The 27,588-nt window shown below is 26.1% G+C and overlaps 1 long non-coding RNA gene across 2 annotated transcripts; it reads right to left on the minus strand.

The window, feature by feature from the left end:
• Positions 1–1,919: 1,919 nt before the first annotated feature.
• LOC132951725 (uncharacterized) lies at positions 1,920–27,588 on the minus strand. 2 transcript variants are annotated; one of them, XR_009665397.1, is made up of 5 exons: positions 21,165–27,585; positions 20,698–20,770; positions 9,695–17,355; positions 3,734–4,737; positions 1,920–3,075 (listed from the first exon to the last, which is right to left on the minus strand). It is a non-coding gene; the product is annotated as an uncharacterized LOC132951725 (long non-coding RNA). The 2 variants fall into 2 exon arrangements; XR_009665396.1 differs by having other exon boundaries at positions 1,920–4,737; positions 21,165–27,588.

The following is a 27,588-nucleotide window of genomic DNA, read 5'->3' on the forward strand; positions in this document are numbered from 1 at the left end:
AAAAATAATCTCATAAGCTTGGCATAATCTTATGGACAGCGATCATGTGCTGTTTTAAATTAGACTTAAGGGCACACCGTTTTTCACACAATGTACATGAATACTTTGGCTGCTTGCCACACTCAAACTTCAAATGTCTGGTCAAAGAACCACGGTTCCGATAAGTCCGTCCACAGCTGATGTTTTGACAACTGTACACAGTTTCGAATGGAAATAATGAATACTTCGGTAGACCTAAAATTTGATAAACCATTTGCGTATAGAAGAGAAACATTTATGAATAGCTATGGAGAAACTCGTGAGATTACAAGAAGCAATAAAAAAAAATAAAAAAATAAATAGAATCGAAGAAGGCATTACAATAGAAATTCATCATTACCGGTTCCTGTTAACCATAAGTTTTATTTTTAAGAAATTTACAATGGTTAATGTTAATTACTCTGAATAGACAACCAACATAATTTAAAACAAGTATTGAAACGAATACTTGTTATTAATGATAAGTAATAAATAGATTTAACAGATAACTCAAAATTTTAGGCACATATAAGAACTACAATGACAATATTTCATTATGTGCGTATTTACTGATTATTGGTAGAGATTTATTGAAATAAGTAAAGATATCAAAGAGCTACAAAATAAGGATCTTATTAATAGTGATTAAATTTTAAGATAACACTGTATTATATGGGAAAATAAGTTTATTTACACAATTATAAAATAGTTTGATGTAATATATATGGGTGCTCATCAAGTTATCTTCAAGGGGTTAAAAATGACAATATTTTATTCTTAAGTATGTGACTTTTCAAAAGAAATTATTTATTTATTTCATACAAATGTAGTTGACCCCTATTTGTTAATTGATATTGATTATTACTTTGCCCATCTCTAGCCCTCCTGATGGTCGCCCATAGATATTAACAGCAAAATAATAATAAAATCAAATCTGCATATAAGGCAGCTTTTAATAATTTTTAACACTTAAATAAAACATCAATACAAAATAATTATTTTTTAATGCCCTACAACATAAATGTTTTCAAGATTTTAGAAATTTGGTAACTTAATTATTAAATTTTCTGCGACCACGCAATGACGGTAACGGTGCAATTGGTTCTATGTTGCAGAAGGTCTTGTGTACTTGAACTATATGCGATTTCATATTTGATTTTTGATAACATTTTTTATCGCAAAACGGACAAAAAAACTTTGGTTGAGTACCGCATTCATTTCTTAAGTGGCATTGCAGGGATATCTTATTTTTGTATGTACGACCGCATCTATTTGGACAACTTATTCGTTCACAATTTTTAAAAATACCTATAATAATATAAATACAAAATTATTTAAAAAAAAATATAAAATGCTAACATTACATAACAATACTATTAACTATAATGATAATTATGATAAACGAAAGTAATAATAATAATAATAATAATAATAATAATAATAATAATAACAAATAAACTAAATACTGTTGTTGTGTCCAATACGCCTATAAAATAATAACTATCAAACAAGTTCATAATAATATGTGACAAGCAAAGCATTCATTTATTAGGCTTTATGCCAACTTTAATATCAGTGACGATAGTTGCTGTAACAATGACAAATATTTATCATTGATAAAATATTTCACAAGATTGCGCTAATTACATTTCTGGAATACATTTTTATACTAGAAAAGTGAAAAAAAAATAATTATTCAATTGTCAACTAATTATTTTTATTCATATTTTACCTGCTTTTTTAATTGAATATTAATAACTATAGTCCATTATAAAGTATATTGGTTTATTGATAGATGATCTACAAACATCATGCCCTAAACAATATCATCGATATAAGTGTATACATTTACACAGATCCGCAAGAAAATGTTTTTTTATTTTAAATAACTAAATCAAAAATACAAAATAATTATTCTATATTTGTTATATCAATATTTTATGTAGATTTTTATATGTTTAGAAGTCTCATAAACAAATATATCTAACTGTTAACTCTTAATATTAACTCAATAAATATGGATAAATATTTAAACATTTCAGATGTGAGCAATATTTCTTCAAAAAAGGAATATATATCTACGGTATATATGTAATATATACATAATATATATAAGTGAAAACTCTTTAATATAGGTGGAAAGGAGTGCGGTTTCTACTATAAATATTAAATTACATTTAATACAAAATTATTTATATCATTTTTTACCTTTGGCCTACAGACCAAAAGCTATTTGATCTGGGAGCTTAAAATAAATATCTAAGTGATATTAATCTTTTAATAGTTCTAAGCCCCCTTATATTCTTATGTTTACAACTTGACCAATGGATAATCATAAAATATAAACATATCATAATTTGTTACAAAATACAAGTATAATTTGAAAAATATATGGCACACTTGAAATTCTATATGTTTATTCACACATGATCACTAACATGGATAAATAAAATAGTATTTATCCATGACCCAGAACAATCATAATTATGTTAAAACTATACCTTTGATCAAATGATTAAAAAAAATTGATAAAAATAATTTAATGAATTATAATTATACATAATACAAATTAAATCCAACAAAATTAACAATATAATTAACTTAATTTAATAATACAATATAAATATAGAAAAAACATTGGTATAAACATTAATTATATACAATAAAAACTCAGTAAAAACTATAACAATATTGTATGTCATGTATATGGATATGAGTATAGCTTAAAGGTATAGGAATTTAATTTGACACTAACAAATTATTTTATAATAAAATATTAAGAGATAGTTTTCTTTTTTTATACAAATATACAACAGTTTTTATTTATGGTGAACTATCACTCCATTCAATTTGTAAAATTACATCTAATTTTAACAACTTTGTGCTTCAACACCAAATGACTTTCTAGCTGGAACTTCCTAGCAAATTTCTTTGGACACAATGAACATAAAAAACTGGGTTCCACACCACATTCAAATTTCACATGAGTGTATACTCCACGCTTATATTTGTAACTTCGACCACATAAATTTGGACATAGGAAGCGGGAACTAATATCTGTAACATTAATTATTATGTTCGATACTAATACAATTTAATAAAATTATTTTTTATGCAATACATGCAACTACATAATTAAAAACTTCAATTACGTCATTATCAAATGTAAGTTTATCTTAATACAAACATTAAATGATAAACAATATTATAAAACACTACCTACTTAATATTACCTGCAATTTAAAAAATAATACAAATAGTACTACCTAGTATGTCCAATTTATAAATTAATACTTAAAAAAAGTGCAATTATAATCACAAATGCAATAAATTATAAGCTAGGCAGATAAAGTAAAAAAAAATGTATATAATGTCTTTATAATTTTTGTTCTAATCATTAAATAGACAATATGAATGATTTAAGTGTTTTTGAACTGTAGAAGAAAATCAATAGATTATACTTATGTACATTGTAGTATTATACTATCGTAATTAAAACATTTATTAGGTAAGAATTAAAGAATTTATTTCAAATAATTTGGGATAAACTAAGAATAAAATTGTAAGAACAATAAATAAAAATAAAATATGTATATTCAGCCAGCTGAGTAATCATAAAAAAAGTTCTTTTATCCATATTAACTGTCAAGTAATATAGTATGTACACTGGCCATGTGAAGTTTAAGCCTATTTTTATACTGATAACTTTTCATACATATAGAACAAACAAATTTGGGTATCACACCGCATTCATTGTTTAAATGTTGACTCAATCCATTAATTCCTTTATAATGCTTGCCACACTGATTAGGACAATGGTAACGGCCATTTTTAAAATAAGACTTTAGACTTGTCTTATGGTTTAAATTTTCACCTATTAATAAAAACAGAAAAAATTAGTTAAAAGCATTTGTTTGTTTAATATTTATATACAAAAATTATTCAAATAAATATAAAGCCATAAATTTTAATTTTGTCAATTTTTTAAACATAAAAATAACAGTCATATAAAAAGTATGTCATACAAAAAGTTCACAAGATTATTTATTTTTCATTTAATAAAACCATAGAGACAAAGTAAAAAGATAATTATTAAGTACAATATAAACCAATAGATTTGACACTCATATTTTAAAACAGTTTTAACACTACAAAACCTTTACTAAAGGAATAATTGAAATACAACTATTAACTTAGGAACAATTAAACATAACTAAAAGTTCTAAAGTGCCTGTTTAATTTACCAACTATAAAAATATAACTAACAAAATTGTAAATATTTTCTAATAAGTTTGATTAAAATTTGCCTAGATATAATATTTTAATTCAACACATGAATATAAAATACAGTGGGCGCCGCTTATTATAATCACGGTTAATGTTAACAATAGTATATTGTTATCGAAAAGTATAGTACAGGCTGTATTACTGTTATTATGCACATACTTTAATTTTTGTTTAGTATTATCAGTGACTTTATGTTATCCATTTTGTCCAAAACCAATGATTACTAAAACGATAACCACTGTATTTTAATATAAAGAATTTATTCCATTAAAACTCCATGTTTTACTGCTTTATGAAGTTGTAGAGTTGCTTTACGAGTGAAAATACCAGTACATATATCACAAGGAAATTGTTGACCACAGTAATATAATATATGTTTTTTCAAACTTCCAACATTTCTGTATTTCCTTTGGCACTTTTCACAATTATACTCTGAAGAGAAAAAACATAAGATAACATCAGAATACAATATAATATAATTCTTAACAATTAAAATCAAATTTTAGTATCAAACACAATACACAAAGACTAGTATTTCATTATTTATTTACTATAAGTCATTTCAATATAAATTAAGGGAATATCATCCATATGTGTTGTTTCCGTCTTATATACAAGAAAGATTAAGCCATTAAGAACATAGGAAAAACCATAGAAAGCCAAGTATAGTAAAATTTATGTAAATCTATGTTTTAGTTCTATACAAATGGCAAATTTTCCAAGCTCCAGTAAAATCAAAAAAAAAATATTAAAATAAAATGGTTATTCAAACTTTAGTACGCTTCTACACTACAGAAAAGTTGTAAAAATTGAGTATATATAACAAATATATATTTTTTAAAGTATTCCTTAAGAGAATACCCTGTTTTTGGCATGTTGACTGATGACTAAAGCTGTGCTAAACTCTGCCTTACCCACTTGCAGCATAGACAAAGACAACAATCCTGTTATAATTAACCCGCTTAAGGTAGGTTAGGTTACTAAACTAAAAATGATCGGTGTACTAGATATTCTCTTTAGTTTTTTGGAATAGAGTATATGCAATGTTAAAATTGAATAATAATAATAATAATAATAGAAGGAACAAAATAATACAGCATGTCTAAAAATTAATCAAATCATAAACATAATTGTATTTATTCATTTAATTTATTTATTTTAGTATTAAAAAATAACAAGACAAATAAACAGATAATGCTCAATTTAATTAAATAACTACTAGATAGTTAACTACTAGATAATATAAGTTATTTTATATAAAATGTTTACTAATATGTTAACTTTTGTATTGTTTTATTTATTACAAAATTGTTGGATTCTCATTAAAAACTTTGATATATATACAGTGTGATCACGATTCTAGGTACCACTGAATATCTCAGATGGGTGACTTTGTATTGAAATGGAATTTTCAGGAGGTGATAGGGAGCACTTAAATACATATTTTCACACCAGTTTCAAGTTTTTAACTCATTCGGTACGCGCAGCGCAATACAACTTACTTTTTTTTTAATGGCAACCCCAGTTTTTTTTTGCAGATTTGGGTAGAGTATTTTTTTTAAAACGTTTATTGTACAAAAATTTTTTTTCTAATTTCAAAACTGCCCAAGTTAGAGTAAGTCAAAAATTGGATTTATGCATAATTCGTGTTAAATGATATTTTCATTTCTAACCACTGGAAATAATAAAACAAGTGCAAATTAAATGTTTAATTTACTGTATCTGTTTTCAAATAATAATTTAATAATACTGTATTGGTCACTAGATTGAATATCTCGAGTATGTGATAATTTTTGTTTAGTAAACTGCTATAATTGGATTACAATTTTAACTATTTTTATAGTTTAATTTAATTTTATTTTAAAATAGCTCTAATATACGATAAGATAAGCAGGTAATGTATTTAATTAAAGGTATTCATTAGTTTGATGAAAAATATAATTTTACTTTTATTCTGAAACTAGACTCGTACAAAGTGTGTGCGATATCCGTGTATGTCTGGTTATTAAGTGCTTCTATAAATTATAATTTTTAAATATGAATAACGCTGAAAAAGTTGAATTGGTTTTAATTTATGGTGAATGTCAACGTAATAAACGCCTAACTGCTTTGACGTATGCCGAAAGATACCCAGAAAGATACCATCCACCTTCTAATTATGTTTTACGACTTTTACAAGGGTTACATCAGGAAGGAAGATTTCCTGGCACACAAATAAACCAACAAAGGCGTAGACCAAATATGTTTGATGACGATACAGAATTACAGGTACTAGCATACATAAGGGCTTATCCACGTTCTTCAATTAGGCATGTTGCTCGCGAAAGTGGATTTTCATATGGTTATGTCCAAAAAATTCTAAAAAAACACAAAATGCACCCATATAAAATCGATTTTGTCCAAAATTTGCGTGCAGGAGATTCTATTCGTAGGTTGGAATTTATAGCTTGGTTCAATACTAAATTTTATGATAACCCTTTAATTGTCAATCATATTCTTTGGAGTGATGAATCAAAATTCACTAACAATGGAATTATGAATAAACAAAATCATCGATACTGGGATGACACAAACCCACACTGGTCACGTGAAACTAATTTCCAAACAGTCTGGGGAATTAATGTATGGTGTGGGTTGATTGGTGGAAAGCAAATAGGACCGTTCTTTTATGATGGTACGCTTAATGGCAGACGGTATCTTAATTTTTTAACCAATGAACTTCCAAGACTGTTGGATGATGTTTCATTAGACACACGAGAACGTATGTTTTTTCAGCAAGATGGAGCACCAGCCCACAATTCAATTATTGTTAGACTACATTTAAATAAAATATTTCCGAATCGCTGGATTGGTACTAATGGCGTTGTTCCTTGGCCTGCACGATCCCCAGATTTAACGCCATTGGATTTTTTTTTATGGGGATATTTGAAGACTGCGGTTTATGCAGATACACCTGTCAATCTTCAAGACTTAAAACACAAAATACAAACAGCATTTGATATTTTAAGTGAGGACCAAATCAAGGCGGCAACTTCGACTGAATTTTTGAGACGACTGGAATCATGTTTAGAACATAATGGCGAAAACTTCGAACAATTCATTCGATAAATGTATTTTATACATTTTATTTTTATTATAATATTACTATTACTATTATCATTATTCATTATAAGTTATAACTATTTTGCTGTACATTTAATTAATACAGTTGACAAAATATCATACACTTAAAATAATGTTTAATTATTTAAAACTTACATTATTATTTCCAATGGTTTTAAATGAAATTATCATTTTTGACTTACTCTAACTTGGGTAGTTTTGAATATAGAAAAAAAACTTTTTGTACAATAAACGTTTAAAAAAAAATACTCTACCCGAATCTGCAAAAAAAAAACTGGGGTTGCCATTAAAAAAAAGGTAAGTTGTATTGCGCATGCGTGTACCGAATGAGCTAAAAATTTGAAACTGGTATGAAAATATGTATTTAAGTGCTCCCTATCACCTCCCGAAAACCCCAATTCAATACAAGGTCACCCATCTGAGATATTCAGTGGTACCTAATATCGTGATCACACTGTATATATTTTTAAGTGTTATTCTTTTTCTTCTAAATTTACTTAGTATATAATCTGAAAATGAAAAATAATAATTTAACACTATTGAATTGATACATTTTCATTTCAAATTAATTATTTATGAATATTTAGCATATGTGCCTTATACGACACTGGTTGTTTAAAGAATCGTTTGCAAAATTTACAATAGAATTTTGGTATGTCACCACATTCATACTTAAGGTGATTGTGAATGCCTGGCTTTGTTTTGTATATTCGGCCACAATTTTGATTATGACATTGGTATCCAAATTTGCTGTTATTTTTCATTGCTATGAATAAATATAATTTAGTATACAGTACAAAATCATAAAATAAGAATATTAATAAAAACCAATTTAAGTATTTAGCTGTAAGCAATGCCGTATCTTGAAGAATTTGGGCCCCTGTGAAAATTTTAAATGTTGGTTAAGTTTAAAGACCCTAGCTATATTATACATCCAAATTATTGTGATTAAATTAGTAAAACAATATTTTTATTTTGTAAAATTACACTAGAATAAAGTAATAAAGTGGTGTTGATTTTTCCCTCATTTCAATCTCATTACACCTCCAACATATCCCAAACAATTTTGGTTCACAATGTCAAAAATATCTTAGATTAATCCTGCTTCAAAAAAGTATTGGGAACACCAGATCTAAACTATGGTTCACTAAATTAAAAATAGGCTATATTTAAGTATTATATTTAGGGTGGTAAAAATATTATTAGTGACTTTATTTCTCAATGTTGTGCATAAGGTCCTGGATTGATGGACAGCAATTTTTACTGCACCAACTTTTATTATTAAATTTTATTTTATTTGTTATAAATATTAGAAGTTTAAGTTTTTTTTTATAATGCTCTTATTTAAAATAAGTACTCACATACTAATTGTATCTGTAATAATGTGCATGGCTATATCCTACACTACCTACCAAACGCATCCATAAAACTACATAAATCCTTCGTACATATTCGTATATATTTTATTATACATAAAATAATAATCAATTAATGAGTATCATAACGTAAGACAAAAAACCGATTATTAAATGTGGAATCTAGATATTATAATAAATAATTAATAAAAATATACATTACAGGTATATTTTTATAATAACTAATGTCTAATAATTATAATTATAATATGTAGGCACGAATATAAAATGTAAATTTAATACGTTTGAACAAAATTTTATTTTATGGAGAGGGTTGAGAGAATTAAAAATCCTTGGATATTCCACAAAATATTATGTTCAAATTGCTTAAAAAAAATATTCCCAGCACATGCTATATAATAAATTTTTAATACATTTCTTGTAAATGGGGAACCAAAATTACAGCAAGTAATTTATTGTTGTGTGCACATAATGTAATTATAATAAAATAACATACCTTACAAATAAAATTAAAATAAAATACATACTGTACGACCTTATTGAAAATAAAACTTTTTATGAAATAAATTAACAAATGAAAAAAATATTTTACTGCTGCTAAAAAAGAATTTATAATTTATTTACTTATGTTATACATATTACACAATTGTAAATTCGTTATTTGAAATAAATAAATCAAGAATCTATATTGTACTGATCAAAAAAGGGGAAAAAATTTAATATTAATAAAGTAAATTAAATAAAGTATACGACCATATTATATAAAAATCATGAATTTTATGAAAGTAATAAAATATTGGGATGTTATTGTGATTTGATAACGTTATTGATTAAAATCATGATGTATTTTCATCATGTGAAGCTTATAACTAGTTGGTTGTTTGAAATACCTTTGACACTTGCCACAATAAAATTTAGGCGGAACTCCACATTCATAATTTTGATGGTGAGTTAATCCTCTCTTGTATTTGTATTTATGTCCACATCGTAAACAATTGTAACAACCTATAACATAAACATTCATACATTCATAATATTAGACATTATACACTTCAACTAGGATCACACTATACCTATTCAGGTTATTTTCCGCATTTAATAGTAAATAAGAAAATGTTTGTAACAAGTTATCTAAATGTTGAATTTATTCAACTCACAGCTCTACATTATGACACATTGAAGTGAAAAACCGGCTTTTACATTCAAAAAATAATTTTTTTAATTGTGGGGAGGTTTGCCATAATCTATTCCGCAAAATAGTAAGAATGTTGCACAAAAAAATTAAATTATACTTACCTCGCACATGCACTACACTAAATTGTTATAAACGTATAGTTATACTTAATAAAAATAGAAAAAAAATACAGCAAGTCATATTTGTATGCAAAGTGCCAACCAATATAATTAAAAAAATTTTAGAAAGAAAAATACAACAAATATATTGTTAACCTTCATAAAAAAAAATTTGCATTTTGTAATATGAATAAATAATTAAAAGATGATTTTACTAATACTTAAAAGTTAGTAATTCACTAATATAATACATACATAATGATTTTATTATACATAAACTATGAATCTATATTATATTAAATATCATCAGTAATATTAGTAAATTATTGTAATTTTAAATTGTTAATTATTAAAATCATAATGCATTTTCATCATGTGAAGCTTATAATTAGTAGATTGTTTGAAAGACTTTTGACACTCGCTGCAATAGAATCTAGGTGGAATACCACATTTATTACTCTGATGCTGAATTAATTCTCTCTTGTATTTGTATTTATTTTCACAACGTAAGCAACTATACTTCATACCTATAAAATATACATTCATACATTCAGATAATTAGACATATTATACACTTCATCTTGGTTCACAATACACAGTGTCAGGTTATGTTCAGTATTTTAGACTTAAGTGAAAAAATGTTAGTAACAAGTTATCTAAGAGTCGAATATACTTGGCACACGACTCAAATGACACAGTGAAGTATGAAACCGGCTTTAAATAATTGTTACTATTTATTTGACCAACACAGCTAAGAAACTGAACATATAATTGTAATTTTTTTTTTTTTTATGGAAGGGGTTTATCAAAAAAAAAATCATACCCTATAGGTACATGCACTATATTAAATTGTTATTGATTTAAAGATAAAACTTCATAAAAATGGAAAAAAATACAGAAAATCATATTTGTACGCGACATGCAAACTAAAACTATATATAAATTATAGAAAGAAAAATACAATAAATTTACTGTATATCCTTATTAAAAACAAAACATTTACATTTACATTTACATTTTATAAGAATTTACTTCTTCTTAAAAACGAATAGTAAATAATTAGTTTGTATTGTGTTTATAATAAATTTATAAATGTATTATTTTAAAATTTAAATACATTAACTAAGACTATATTATATTGTAAGCCTTCAATAAAGATAAAAAAAAGTTACTATTTACAAAAGTAATAAAATATTGGAAAATTATTGTGATTTGATAATGTTATAGTTTAAAATCATAATGTATTCTCATCATGTGAAGCTTATAATTAGTGGATTGTTTGAAAGACTATTGATACAGTCTACAATACAATTTAGGCATAACACCGCATTCATACCTCTGATGGCTAATTAATCCTCTCTCATATTTGTATTTATGGCCACACGGTAAACAACAATATGTGATACCCATTTACATGCATACAATTAAACACATTAAGCACTTAACATAAGTATTATTATTAGGCCAACATAATTAAGAAATGTATTATAATGAAAAATTTTAAGCTACAGGATATTAAAAGCAGTAGATTGCTACTCATTTTAAATGTATAAAGGGATATTCAGATATATTTGAAATATCTAATGGGTATGTAAATAATTGAAACCATCTGTTTAATTCTAAGAGATTTATTACTCTTATTTTTAGGATTACAGCTTTACAATTTTCTGAATTCCAACAATTACATACTTGTTTAAGATGGATTGGTATATTACAATAAACATTTTTAATAAACTCCACATTTAAATGTCGACCAGAGACTAGTCCTATTTTTGATATCTTCGACCAGTCTTAGAAAAACATATTTAGGATAAAAACCAAAGTAATTCACCAAGTATATAGTAATGTTTGGTGAATCACAAATAAATTCATAGCAAAACTTAAAATAATAAAATACCAACATTCATAATTCTTATGTACATATATTTTTTAATTTATTCTCAAAATGTAATACATTTAACTTTTTATTAATTATGACATAATATAATATATATAATAACTTGTAATTCATATCATTTTTATCAATTAAAAGTGATACAGTAATTACGCGAAAATAATTTCTTATATTATTGTTAAAAATAGTTAATACGTGTGATAATATGGAAATATTTTAATATTATACCTTTACTCTATTCATGTTAAGAAGGAAACCCTGCAGCTGACCTGTGCGTAGAGGTTAAGAGTTTTATTTAGAGCTGCCGTTCAGTAGAAACACGTAGCCGCTTAAGATTTTCTTCTTAAAGGACTATCCAAGGGAAAATTAAAAAAAAATATTATTATGAAATATTGTAGAATGAAAACAATTATGAATTTTGGTAAAATTAGTTTTTGCTTTGCTCCGTTCGGTTCTTATCGTCGTTTTAAAATGACGCGTGTCATGATCGTTAGTCATTTATTTATATATTAACTTATAATACTCAAAATAAATAGCGGTTTTCATATTACAAAACCTTAGATATTTTCCTATAACCTGACACCAATATATATTTACACACATATATTTTATCCATAATTTATACATTTTTTCGTTTGTTCATACTTCATATTATGAGACGAACAAATTCTATTGTTTTTTCCTGGTATAAAATTTATACGTTTACAAAATTTAACCCATACATTATACCTTTGTGGAGATTTTTCGCGCTTTGGAAACCTATAAAAATGAATTGTTTCTTTGTGACTATAACACGTACGACCGAAAACCAAACACAACATTTTAAGTTTAACAATAATTATTATAAAAAGGAAAACGAACTATATAATAATTTTCTGCTGTCGAATACGGGTCACACTACGAAGTAAATCAACTACTGATGTCTGATAAATGATAATGAACCGAAAAATATATTTATAAAAATGGTATTGGTGTACGGACAATACAAGTTTATTATGAAATAATAATAACTAAGACAAGACTAAGATAAGTCAAAACATTGGAAAGTGGTAGATATTATTTAACATGACGGAGCTGGTGTAATAATTGTAAAATAGAAATAAACAAACAGACGTATAAATTAAATGTTTTCTATTTTTAATAGTTTAATATTTATTATTTCAATAGGATGTTAGTATCAGGTTGTAGGAATATATCTAAGGTTTTGTAATATGCAAACCGCTTTTCATTATGAGTATTATAAGTTAATATACAAATCAATGAATAAAGGCGCATCGAGGAAATGCGTGTATTGAAATAGGCGGGTGGCCGACCAATAGAACCTATGACGTCACACGTCATTTTAAAATGATGATAAGGATTAAACGGAGTGATGGATAATATTTTTAACGGTACCCAATTTTTAATTATACCAAATACTAACGATTTAGCTTTTATCCATTTTTTCCTTGGATGGTCCTTTAAGGTGAATACAGTATAGTAAACAAGTAAAAAAATAAATATATTAGTTACAAAGTTTTATTCAACTATAATATTTCTTCTGTAATTATTCAGATTAGTTAGGTTCTTTATTTATTTAAACCAATATATTTTAGGCAATCATATAACCATGTTTTAGCATTAAATGTCTTTTAAAGTTTGAAGGATAGTAAATGCATTTTCCACAAAATTTACAAACTGGTTTTTTGTTGCATTTGTATTTGATATGAGTTAGCATAGTAGTTTTATGACGATAAGTTCGACCACACTGTGGACAAATAATTTTAGTAACATTATCATCAGAACTATTTTTTATTGTTTTACCACCGCTATAGTAATTAACTGTAAAAAAAAAATAGTAATTAAAATATATGAATACATTTTATTTCAAACATAATATCATAGTTTAACATTAAGTTTTTTTTTCTTTTGAATTATAAATATTCACACGTGTTGTGTAGTTTTGTTCTATAAGCTATAATTAAAACTACAAATCTACTTTTTGGTTTTTCATATCTTTATGATTTATTATAGTTTAAAAAGCTTTAAACCATTAGAAAAATATCAATATTAAGTAATCACAATGGATAAATAAACAGATGAAATGGGTTTGGGAGTTTATCTCTGCAAAATATTATAAGATAATTTGTTTAAATATTTATTGCCTATATCTTTGGTTAATTTAAAACCTTCCCCCCTCCGACCACAAAAAAAAATGGTTTTTCAATGCACATGGTTGAATGGATTATAAAGATCTTTAGATTTAGTAAAGATTAGAAGTTAGTACGCACACTGCAGAGTATTGATTATTTTGTTATTTGTTGGTTGACAACTACCAACATATTGAAGGTGAATATGTTTAACATCCTTTTCTAATATATATTGAGTCCAACAAATGATTTGTAACACAGACTTTATTAACAAAAGATAAATTAAAAGAAACATAAAAATCAAAATAGTAGTAAATATAAAATATTTTCATAAAATTATGTTTGAAGAATATACAATTTGATTTCTTGATAAAAATTAATTTAATAGGTAATAAGAAATTACATAATATATTATTTATTGATATATTTCATAATTGTACAAAAGATATAACTTTAGGCGATGTTTTTGATGATATTTATTAAAGCAATTAATAATAGTAAAGCATATAGGCCAAATATGGTAGTGGATGTTAAAATATCAGCGGTTCAAAAATTGTAATTAACATAAAATAACAAACTTTATTGTATTTAAGATAGTTATAATAATTGTATTCTGTTACTTCTGAAACTAACACATAGATCTGCAATAGTATGAAACTTTTAAACATAAAAATACTTTAGTTTACATATTAACACAAAATTAAGTACCAAATATTATGTTTCGTACAATTAGCTACTGGTGTAAATATTAATAATAGAAAAAAGTTAATATTAGAATGAAAACCAATTTTTGACAAATTTTAAGATGAAAATATTAAAAATTGCAATATATTAGGGAAAAAACTTCATACCTATTTGACAACCATAGAATTAAAACTCATTTAACACTTAATTACTCTGCAAAATAACTGAGGAATTTATACCACTTGAGACTTGTATACAATACTTGTCAGTGGCATGCTCAGCTTTTTTGTATGAATGGGAGGAGGTGATATGAAAATTTTTACTATTCTCAGATGCGGTAAATGTACTTTCATTGCTTTATCATATTTTAATTTTTTATACGACACAAATAAACAAAGGGGGTGTGGGGAATATGACACCCTTATCCAGCCTGATACTTGTAAGTACAAAAAATAAAGGTATTGTAAAAAAAAATAAACCTGAAAAGTTAAGAATTGTGTAAGGTATAACATAGGTGTCTGAAAAAAAAAACAAAAAACTTTTTTTTTGAAAAAAACATTTTGTGCTTAACCCCCCTTTAGAGGAGCACCTTTGGTATACGTAAATGCAATTTAGGGAGCAGCTTAGGAATGAAAAATTGAAAAAAAATTATAAGCGAAGACGTATATGTACGTCCTATTTTTCATGCATTGATAAATTAAAATAAATCGGTTGATTGAAATTAAACTTCACAGATGGCAGCACAAATTGTATATAAGGTATTTTACTGTAATGAAACATAAACAAAGAAATTAAAAGGCATTCGCGGAAAAAACGTATATATAAGTCCATGCTCCTCAAAAGGTTATAGGAAGTAAAAACTATCATCGTATAACAAAGTTAAAATCATATTTCAACTTTTTATTGTAGACTGTAAATGATAAAATAAAATGTCAATAACATAATAACCAAATTAATTGTTATGTTTGACAGAAAATTGAGTAGGTCTCTATAAAAAGATATAAAATATAATATCTGATCACTCAGATGTTGAGCTAAGTACATGTTGGATATATTTCTAAGGATAATTTGTGTTATATTTATATAAAATCTATATGATAATATAAATTTCTTTATTCAGTTAGTTGAAAAAATGTCTTCAAAAAATATAGTATATATTATAACTTGGGAACATATTTATATGTAAATGCATATTTTTATTAGAATATTAAGATATTTAATATATCACAAATATTTCACTAGGTTTATACTTCCATACTCATTTATGTACCTACATATTTTTGTAGTTTAATTACATAGAAATCAATTCTCTACTCATAAATCAATACCAACCTATCACAGAATGGCATAAATAGCTTAAAATTAGTCAAAATATTTCAAAAATGAAATTCAGTAAACAGCCAGTTATTATTTTTTTAATTAAATATCCATTTTGTTTAAAATATGAACAAACACTTGAAAAAAAAAATGTTTTAAGAAAACTTATGACTAAATGGGTAATTTTTTTAAATTTTCATTATTTTCATTTGGACAGGAATAAATAAAATTCTACCAACATAAATAGGTTAAGCATAAATAGCATAAGATTATATAATTTCTAAAAAATGTTACCTATATTAAATATTTGGTGAAAATGTCAAGCCTCTAGTCATATATTTCTGAATAACAAACAAAAATAAAATCAATTTTGTCAGTAAGTAATGTAGCAATAATACCTAATACCAATATCTATTAACTGTCAAACTCGGGCTTGACAATTTACATCAGAAATTTATAATTATTAACATTTTTTGTATATAATAACAAAAAAGCTATCTATTATTTTTAATGATATAACACATCTTCTATAAATCATTTAATTTTATTATTATTATTGTTTTGAACATATTAACGATTTAAAACTTTTTTTCGTGTTTTAGGTATCAAATAGCATTTATGTACATTAGTATTGATAATACAAACAGAACCATTTTTGAAATAATACACATACCTTTTAGGTACTCTCATTTAAAACATTTAAATTACATTTAACAAGAAGAACAGTATAGCTATTAAATAAATTACAATTTATATATAAATAAAATAATAACTATAAAAGGTTAAAATAAATCAGTCACAAGATAAATCCTAAACCATGATAACTTAATTTTTCAATATTTTGAAGGATTAAAATATAATTAATATGTATGACACCCTAAAATTAAAACTAATAATATTAATAAAACTATTTTATTGAAAAACAGTATTGCTTATGATTTATTAGTACCTAACTAAATTTGTTTAAATATATAAATAATATATAAATGTACCTATATGGTCAGTATTTTCAACAATCATATAGACAATGTTGATGAATGTTTACCAAAAATATGAGATTTCAATGTAAAGTTATATCTACATTTTTTTGGACACCAAGGACATTGATAAGATGGTTCGATGCCACATTCATTTTTCAAATGTCTATGCAAATTTCTTAAATGCACATATGACTTTTCACATTTTGGACATGGAAACTGGCCATCCACTTTGAATAAGGAGTCAATCATTGATCCTATTGAATAAATACAAAGTTAATAACAACAGAAAATTAAAATATATATTTTTTATATATTATTATACAACAAAATTAGGTATTATTCAATATCAACTTTGAAATATTCACAAAATATTGATGATTAAAATCTCTTGAACAAATAAAAATTCTTATTAGTTATTCATTAATAGGAAGCAACTTAGAAAACAGAATTTATTTACTAAATGTTCATTGACTCTGATTATTAAAAAATAAAACTTTTAAACTAATATTTATTTGTTCAAAATTTATTTTAAGCAATATTGTTTGTTAGATACATAATTAATAAAATAGGTAACAATAAGTCTACATGTGTGAATAATATATTAATAAAAAAATGTTGTAAATAATAATAATCATAATATCTTAACATCCATGGTATTAACTACATAAGCAAAAAAAAAGCTAAAAGCAATAATGCTAAATTAATAATTTAATAAAAATTCAAGATAAATTTGTAATTTTAGTAAAATACCTGGTGAATTTTTTTTTCCTATAAGAGCATTTTTTAATGTAAAAAAATTGTATCCAGTGTATTAAATAAACAAGGAAGTAGGATAGTCTCATAATTAAATTTTTAAAGCTTAGGATAAACCTTATTTAATATTTATTGTAGTTTTTTGGGTTGTACAGCTTCACACGTTGCATACCACGTGCACATACCTATAGGAACATGTATCAGGAGAAAAAGTGATATTGGTTTAATCAACTTAAATAATAATTATAAATATGGATTATGTGGATAATATAAATCTTGGTACTTATAAAACATTAAAACAAGCATTTTGCAAATATCTTTTTATTGTTATTTGACTATCTTTTAAAAATATTACTTATATTAATAATGATCAATATATTTAAAACAATTAAATATAACTAATGACCGTAATAAATAATCAATTTTGTTACAAAGAATAAGAAATTCTGATGATGACATAAATAACCATGTAAGATGTTTAACACTACTGTGGAAAAACATTTTTCTTAAAATCACAAAAATTGACTAAGACATTTGGGTATAACTGATTAATTGTATTATTCTGTATAAATATCAATTGTCAGTCAGGACTTCTAAACTTATTGCAATTTAGCTGACAAACATTTTATTGACATATTGTTAGATTGGTCACAAGATGCTCTAGAACTGACTGATGTACAATTCAGAGTGTCGTTATATTCCACAAAATATTATTACAATGACTAATAAATTATAACTAAATATTTTAACCATGTACTTGACTTCTTTGCAAATCCTCTTCACTAACCCATTTGAATTTAGTTAACATAAATTATAATATTTATATTATCTACCCAGTTCACATGTTGTTACAATTACATATTTTGGCTATGTAATCAAATATTTCCTGTCTAGGTATAAATAAAATAACAACTATTTAATTAGGTAAGTGGACATTATAACAATATAAAAATAAATCATCAACAATTATCTATGTATAATATTTTATATATTTATTAGTATAATTTATTGTTTTTATACATTAAAATTAATAAAACATTTTAAACACCAGATACTAACGTAATGTCCTAGCTGGTGCGTGCGATTTCTATTCTGACCATGCTGTTCCACAATGTGTTGCCACATGCGGCGAAATACAAGATATTTTGTTTTTCGTCACATGTGTGCAAATCAGCTTGGATAAGTGTATTCAAAAAAATAGTAATAACCTTAATAAGATAAAGATAAGTACTCAAAATCATTAGGTAATAATATCACATAGTTTCAAGATTAAATATTTGCACACTACTATGTTCGCCAAGAGAACATGCCAGTTCTGCGCATGCAGACTGACGGCTGCTCGCTCACCGAGGCTCTATTTCCCCCTACAAGACTTACAACGACAATAGGCGACAGACGCCAGTCGGTAGTCATGTCCTACCGCCAATAAATATGTAATGCATAGAACGAACTGATTTTCGTAAGGCCGCGGCTTGTTCTCTCGGCGAATAGAGTATATAATATTCAATGTTTTAAATTATATTTATAGCATTACCAATTAATAATTAGTGCCATCATAACTTATTTTAACTTGTACAATTACATAAAATAATGGAAATATAAGGGTTTGTATGCAAGGAAAACATACTCCACCTTTTATGTCCATAAATAATAAAATTATTTAAACTCAAGTAATAGAATGATTTTTAATTTACATTACTAAATATTTAGACAACTAAGTGATGTAAAATTCTTGAGAATTGTGTTTAAGAAAATGTTCCACTTAAACTGGGCTTTGATATACAGGTTACATTTAAATACACATGAATTATTGAATATTATAGAACAATAAACAATAACTTTTTTTAAATTATAAATAAAGAACTATATTTGATAATATTAATGTTAGGATTATTACCTACTCTCAATGTTATTGCTTTATTAAAAAATGATAGTCAAAAAACCGGTTAAGTGCGAGTCGGACTCGCACGCGAAGGGTACCATACCATCACCAGCTATTAACATGTTGGCCACACTGCTTATATTATATATTCTAGAATTTTTAGTATTTGTTGTTATAGTGGCAACAGAAATTTATAATCTGTGAAAATTTCAAATTTCTAACTTTCATGGTTCATGAGATACAGCCTGGTGACAGACGGACGGACAGCGGAGCCTTAGTAATAGACTCCCGTTTTACCGTACGGAACCCTAAGAAAAATGACTGTGACATTTTCAAATAGAGGACATCACACCTAATAGTAAAACCACAACATTTTATAATTATTAGAATAAGTTTCCTATTTTTCACTTGAGAGATGTATGTTAGTGAATGATTTCCCAGTTTTTATATAATTAACAATTATTAATAAAACATAACTAGGTAAAAAGGTAAGAGGAAACTAATTGTTTTCAATACTAGACAAAGACAGAGATTATGGGTGCTTGAGAAGGAGGGGGCTAAGCGCCTAAGCCCCTACAAAATTGTTGATCATTTTTCAAAGTCCCCAATCTTATTTTGTAAAGAATGATTTATGCCCCCTCTAAAATTCAATCATATCTCTGTCTATGTTTTTAAGAATATCACCATTAATAGACAAGTACCAGTATTTAATTTAAATACAACATCAATAAAATGGATACAGGGTTTATTTATATAAAATTAAATTGCTAAGGCACTTTTCTATTCAGCACAAATAAAAAGAACTTTTTTCACATATTCGTTTGTTATAAATTATTGTATTTAAACAAAAAAATATTTTTTCAGATATTTTTTAGCAGACTATATTTTGTTTGGTGGGCATAATATTCTTTTGAGAATTAATTTTGATTAAATCATTAAAACGCTTATAAACTAAACATACCTTTACTATTGCTCGATGTGGGATGAAACTTGACAGTTATTATAAAATCCAATTATGCCATAGCAGTTTCCCACTGAAAACAATACACTAGTTATGAAACAATCAAGTTAAAATTATATAATAAATAAAAATTAATTCATTTTTAACACGTTGAATGCGTTAAATGTGCTTAACGCAATTTGGCGTCTAATATACATTTAAAATAAATAGTTTAATATTCCCTATGCGTAGGTAAGTTGTTATGAGCAGTTTATTTATTTGATTTTAATTTTATTGTACGCACTGGATGAAAACTGCAAAAAGACATACGCTGTCAACATGTTAAATAACTTTTTAAATTGAAAACAGTTAAGACACAACATAAGTTTTTGTGATATAAAATAGCTTATAGATAATTTGTATTGAACCAAATTAGTAAAATATTGAAATAAGCTATTTTATTTGTATTGTAGTATTTTCATATTTACCAGCAATAGAGTAATCCAATAAATTTACATATTCCATTCCAAATCCAAAAACATCTAGGCATATCCTGGTTGTTACACTGTTATCACTTTTGTTATAAGCCAGACAACATTAAAAAAAATAAAATAAAAATGTTTGAAGACTATCAACAATATTTTTCTATTTTTTTAGTTAATGACAATAATTTAATTTGTTTAATTATGAAAAAAACTGAATTGTAAAAATAAAAATTATAAGATATTATTATGTTTGTATTAGTTAAGCTATCAACATTTGTATCAGATAAGTGAAGTTTATAGTTTCGAATAAATAGTAATCACACAGACTCAATGCCATTTAACTTGAAAATTAAATATAATTTTATAAATTAATGTGCAAGAAGTCAAACAGTAAAATGGGCAGGTAAATTGAAAAAAATAAGTAGAAAACCAATGCATTTGATGTATGACGATAAATAAGCTATGTTACACATTACAATGAATAATCAAAATATAATACTTAAGCTTAGCACAGCGGTTAATTAAATATACGAAACCGATTATGAACTGAAAATTAATGAAATAAAACGGAATTGATCGAAAATCTGCATAAAATGCTAAACAGTAAGTAGGTACTATAACTGACTAGTATACACTGTACAGTGTACAGTATCGTCTATCTAGTATCTGACCATAGGCACTGACAACACGCGGGCAAAATAAAAACAATTGATAATATGATAACTGATAATATTATCATTGGACATTGAAATTTGAATTATAGCTGCGGACCAACTTACAGAATAATCTCGATGAAACATAATTTACCCAACTAATTTATTTCACAAAAAAAGGGCCGTTCAATGTTCGGTAAAGTGTCGGTTAACGCTAACCGACTGCGGACTAATAACAGATTTTATTTCCGCCTACCGGCAGAATTCCGCCGAATTAAGGAGGAATGGTAAACTACTATATACAAATGTGGGTAATCACTAATCTCCTACATAGCATAGTGTTAAGTGTTAACTCCTACAAACGATACCTAGTAAAATAATAGTAAGTTTTTATAAAACAGTCAAATTAATTTTTAAAAAGGTGGATAAGTACCGCATTCTTATATAAATTATCAAACTTAATAATTTCCTCCAGTTTAAATCGTTTAATCAATTAATTATCATACATTATTAAATATTAAAAACCAAATAACTTAGTTATATAGGTAAAAAAATCAAAATAATGTTAAAAAATAAATCAGTAGAAAAAAAAATGTCTTTGTATTTTCGATATTAGAAATAAAATATCTGTCTTGTAATACATTAATACATATAATACAAAAAAGGCGGATAAGTGGATGTCGCTCTGCTGTACAGTAGGTTACAGGTGGGTGAATAATGAATGGTGTAAAATTTGAATTCAATAATATAATATCATTGTATAAGAAAAACGATTCTGAGCGAAAACGGTCAGTCAGCCTATGATAGGAGCCAATGAAATAAGTGTATTTGATGATATTATTGTGAATAAAGTAATTTATATATAACCTATTTACGTGGAACCTTGTTTTAAATTTTCAATCCTTAGCCATAAAAGTTAAACATTTTATACATTTTTAACTACAAAATAATTAATAAATTATAAATTTGATAAATGTTGTCAAAATTTGAACTTTAAATGCTTATAAAAAAAAATTGTTCCTATGTCTTTTTAATATTTTTCAACTGCTATTAGAACGATATATCAGAAGCCAACAAATACAATTTTATTGATATTTATAGAAAAAAAAACTAAAAAAATTGAAAACTGACAATGTCTGTAAACAGCTCAAAAAGAGTCAAAATATTTTCAAAATTTTATGGTGTATAGAAAATGCTAATATAAACATTCAGTCAAAATTTCATGTCCCTACGGTCATTTGTTTTAGAGTTACACCAAAAACCAAAATCAATTTTCTCAAAAACAGATTTTGCGTAAAAATTCCCGTTTTCCTTAATTTTTCTTTTGTTTTTCACGTCGCTTTTGAAAACTACTGGGAAATTTTTACTTTTGACCCCCCAAAGTACCAACTAGATTCACTTTCCTATCAGAAAAGTTACTGTTGAAGAAAATCCAAGCACTTTTACTGTCCTAAAAGTTGATGACAGACACAAAAATTAAAATAAAATAAAAAAATGAAAAAAAACAAAAAAAATACACATCATTGTAAAATCAATACATTCATCGCTTCGCTCAGAATCTAAAACAATTTAGCTACCTATATAAATAAAAACTTAAATAATAATCATATTAAAATAAATCATTAACCAAGTGTTTGTATTTTATCTATAAAAATATATGTTTATATTTATTATTTTCAAGATATCATTTTTAGCTTTTAGGGCTGTTCAATTCCAAAATCGTGTATTCAAATAAAATTTTGGAATGTAGGATATTACCCTATTTTTGTTTCAGGTAAAAATGTCAATCGTGTAGGAGTTTACATTTGGCCATTTATACTATCTTTAATCGTGGTTAACTTTAACCGGACCAAGGTGTATTTGTTTCAATATATCAAATAAATATATATATATAATATTATATATATATATATATATCAATATATTAATACACCTTGAACCGGACGTCAAAGTAAGAACTATACAATATGAATATACAATATTACAATGTTGGTACCGATGTCATAATACATCGTTTTCGATTCGACGATTTATAAGTGCACCAAGCACTAGTTGCACTTGTAAAGTTCTGCACCAGTCTTTAATAAAATCGAATACGAAAACAAGATTTAACACCGTATTACCGAAATGCATAGATAAAAGATATGCCGTAATCATGGTCCCCACACACTGCAGCGGTGGAAAAATGAGTTCGGACACGATTTACCGCCACCGCACCGCCAAGACAAAAGAATTTTACCGCCAGCTACAGTGGTGAAGTGTATGGCCGTATGGGGATTGAGGACAGTAATGTAGAAATAGAGTTCGTAATGAGCATTCACAATATCGGCGGTGCAGAAAAAAGCACCGAGCGCACACGAGAGACGAGTGTAATTAAATTCAATACAAAATACTGCACTAGTTCATTTACATTAATTTATATCAGTTCATTGATATTGGTCATACCGAATACGTTTTTACAGTGACATTTTTACTAGACGATTCAATTTTGGAAGTCTCCGAAAGCTTTTGTGGAAAAAATATAATTTTTATTCAAATAATAGATGGGCATTTTTTTTAGCTTAGTTAAGTTAATAGTTAAGGTCAGGGGCGTCATTTCAACTATATTTTTTGTTGGTGCCAAAATGTTTGCAGTCCATTCAATCATTACCAGGCCACATATTTTTTTTTTTTTTTTTGGGGGGGGGGGGGGTCAAGTAGAGACAAAAACTGTAGAATGTTTGTATAATATATTTAATATGTCACTTATATTAGTATGAAAATATCACAATATTGTTACTATTTTTGACGAATTATGTGTAGGTACTTTTAATGTATTTATTTCATATTGTGGATACCAGTGTACAGTGGTATTTATACTTGGTAAATAAATGTATTGGTATAAAACACTCTATAATAAAATACTGAACCTAACTTAACCTACACATTTTTTCTCCCTGCATACTCAAAAATCAAAATATATAATATAGCTAGCTTAAAGAAACCAAAAATTTATTTTATGTGTATCCTTCTTCACAATGTTTGTATTATAATTTTATCAATTATAATATTGTGGGACCACAAAACCACATCAAACATTCTTGGAAATTAAACATTAGTGCAATACATTTTTTTTTTATAGGAATCTTTTCGATTCTATTTTTTAGTAACACTAAAGTAAAGGTGAATTTTGAAAACAAAAGAAAATTAATTTGGTACTACACTAATTAAACAATACAAAAAAAATCGAAAATCCATTTCCAACATAACCTAGAACATAGAATAAGGAATTCAAATATGTTTTCAAAATTAAAATCAGGTTTGTGGTAGGTACTGGGTGAATTTTTCTTCCGCTTTTCAGGACATTTATGTTGAAACTTTTTTGATCGAAAAATTGAGCGACTTGTGACTGCGCGTACCTATGTACCATTGGGCAGTGGCGCATAAAGGAAAAATGTTTAGAAAGAGGGGCTCAGGCCCCCAAATTTTTTTTTTAAATTATAATATATATTATATTATTATTTTTTGAGGTGGCTAAGCCAAAGCCTCCAACCTATTTGAGCGACTGCTATGTATGTTACTGATTTCCAAAAATGTTAGCCGTAGTTTATCTTTAATTACAATATAAAGCGTACGGGGAACTCACGCACACTAATGATCAGTCTACACTACACACACAGTTATGTGATATTGCCTAGATCCAACCCCTTAAAAATGGTTCGCTTTCACAAGCATTAATTAAATTATTGGTTAACTTAGTGAAGTCAAAAGTTAATACACAATTTTGGGAAGTAAAAATTATTCAATTTTCTTAATTAAGTAATTTTAGTAGGTATTTTGGGGGGTCAAAAGTAATAAATTATCAGCACCTAGTTTTCAAATGCGTAGAGAAAAACGGAGACTTTTATGCAAAACCAGTGGACAAAATCGATTTTGTTTTTTGTTGTAACTGTAAAAAATATAACTAGATAGTAGTACCTAAATACATGAAGTTTTCAATATATTTTGACTCATTTTTAGCTATTTATAGAAATTTTAAATTTTTTTTTATGTCAGTTTATAGTGTTTATACTTTTGGATTTTAATAAACATTTTAATATTTTCTTATAAACTTTCTTCTTAATAAAAAAAAGATTGTATAGGAGTTAACACTATCTAATATAGGAGTTGCCATTATCTGTTGTAGGAGTCTACCATTCCTCGTTAGTCAATACAACTTACTGCACTTCAGTAGGATAGCTTAGGTGTAATAATAATTAATAAATATAAGTACAGAGCCACAGAAGTAAATAATCATATTTCTAACATAATATAATACAGGTAAACATAGCTAGGTATCTATAGGTATTATATTAAAATGTACTACAAGTACAACCTACACATATAGTATTTACTATTAGTATTTATATCCAGTATTTTATACGGTGAAATATAGGTATAAATAGTAATAGTATACAATATTTACAATATAAGTATGCAATATAAAATATTTATTAGTTTATTACATAATAAATTATAAAATATATCTATATAATATTTATAACAAACGTTCACAAAGTACCAATATTATATGAACTCAGAACTTCTACCAACATCTATCAGATATCATGTAGGCATGGTATAGTTATAGGTTTTACGTTATATGTTGATGACTTTGTGCACGCATCCCATGTGCGTTTTCAGATGCACTTTTTGCCTGAAGAGCTTATTACAAAACGGGCAACTAAACTCGGGCGGAACATTATCGCAACTCATTATATGACTCTTCAAATGATGTTTGAGTTTGAAAGTACGGGTGCAGTTCTTGCAAGTAAATTGTGGCTGTACTCCACACTCGTATTTCAAATGGCTGGCTAATGAATGTTTGTTTTTGTAGCTACGACCGCAATTTTGTGGACATGGCCATTTATGGCTGGAAAAGTGACCTAAATTAACACATTATGTTATTATCTGTTTACAAAACAGGTTTACATAATATATGTTGAAGGTAGATACATATAGGTATACAGATAATTGCTTTATATTTTGTATGGTTATATTGTATGAACTAGATAGTTAGATTATTTTCGTAAGTTTCATGATAAATGCATTATACACATACAAAAGATAAGCAGTATGCTGATGATGTACAATTATGCTAGTATATAATTATAAACAATATAGTAGTATGGTAATTAGTAGATACTTTAGGTAGTATGAGTTAAAAAGCTCTTGAGTCTTGATTATAGAACGGTTATGAATAATAACATTATTCATTTAAAAAAGCAATATGTAACTAGGTAAGTAATAAAAAACAAATAAGTTTTCACATAATAGTCAAAAGCACAACAAGGGGCTACTTGTAATAGCAAGTATATTAACTTAATATCTTTTAGCCCTATTTAAATCATTATATCACATTTTTCATCCTTTGTTATAAAAGTTGAACATTTTATACATGTTTAACTACTAAATAATTTGTAAATTCTCAATTTGATAAATTTCGTCTAAATTCGAACTTTAAATGATTATAAAAAAATTGTGCCAATGTATTTTTAATATTTTTTAACTGCTATTGTAACAATATATCAGGAGCCTTTTTGACCCAACTAATAAAACTTTATTGATATTCATTGAAAAAAAGGTGGATAAGTGGATGTCGCTCTGCTGTACAGTAGGTTACAAGTGGGTCACTGTAATGGATGGTGTTAAATTTGAATTCAATGATATAATATCATTGTAAAAGAAAAACGATTCTGAGCGAAAACGGTCAGTCAGCCTATGATTTTACCAAGTATATTTGATGATATTATTGT

The sequence above is a fragment of the Metopolophium dirhodum genome, chromosome 9 (assembly GCF_019925205.1).
Source record: "Metopolophium dirhodum isolate CAU chromosome 9, ASM1992520v1, whole genome shotgun sequence".
NCBI lineage: Eukaryota > Metazoa > Arthropoda > Insecta > Hemiptera > Aphididae > Metopolophium > Metopolophium dirhodum.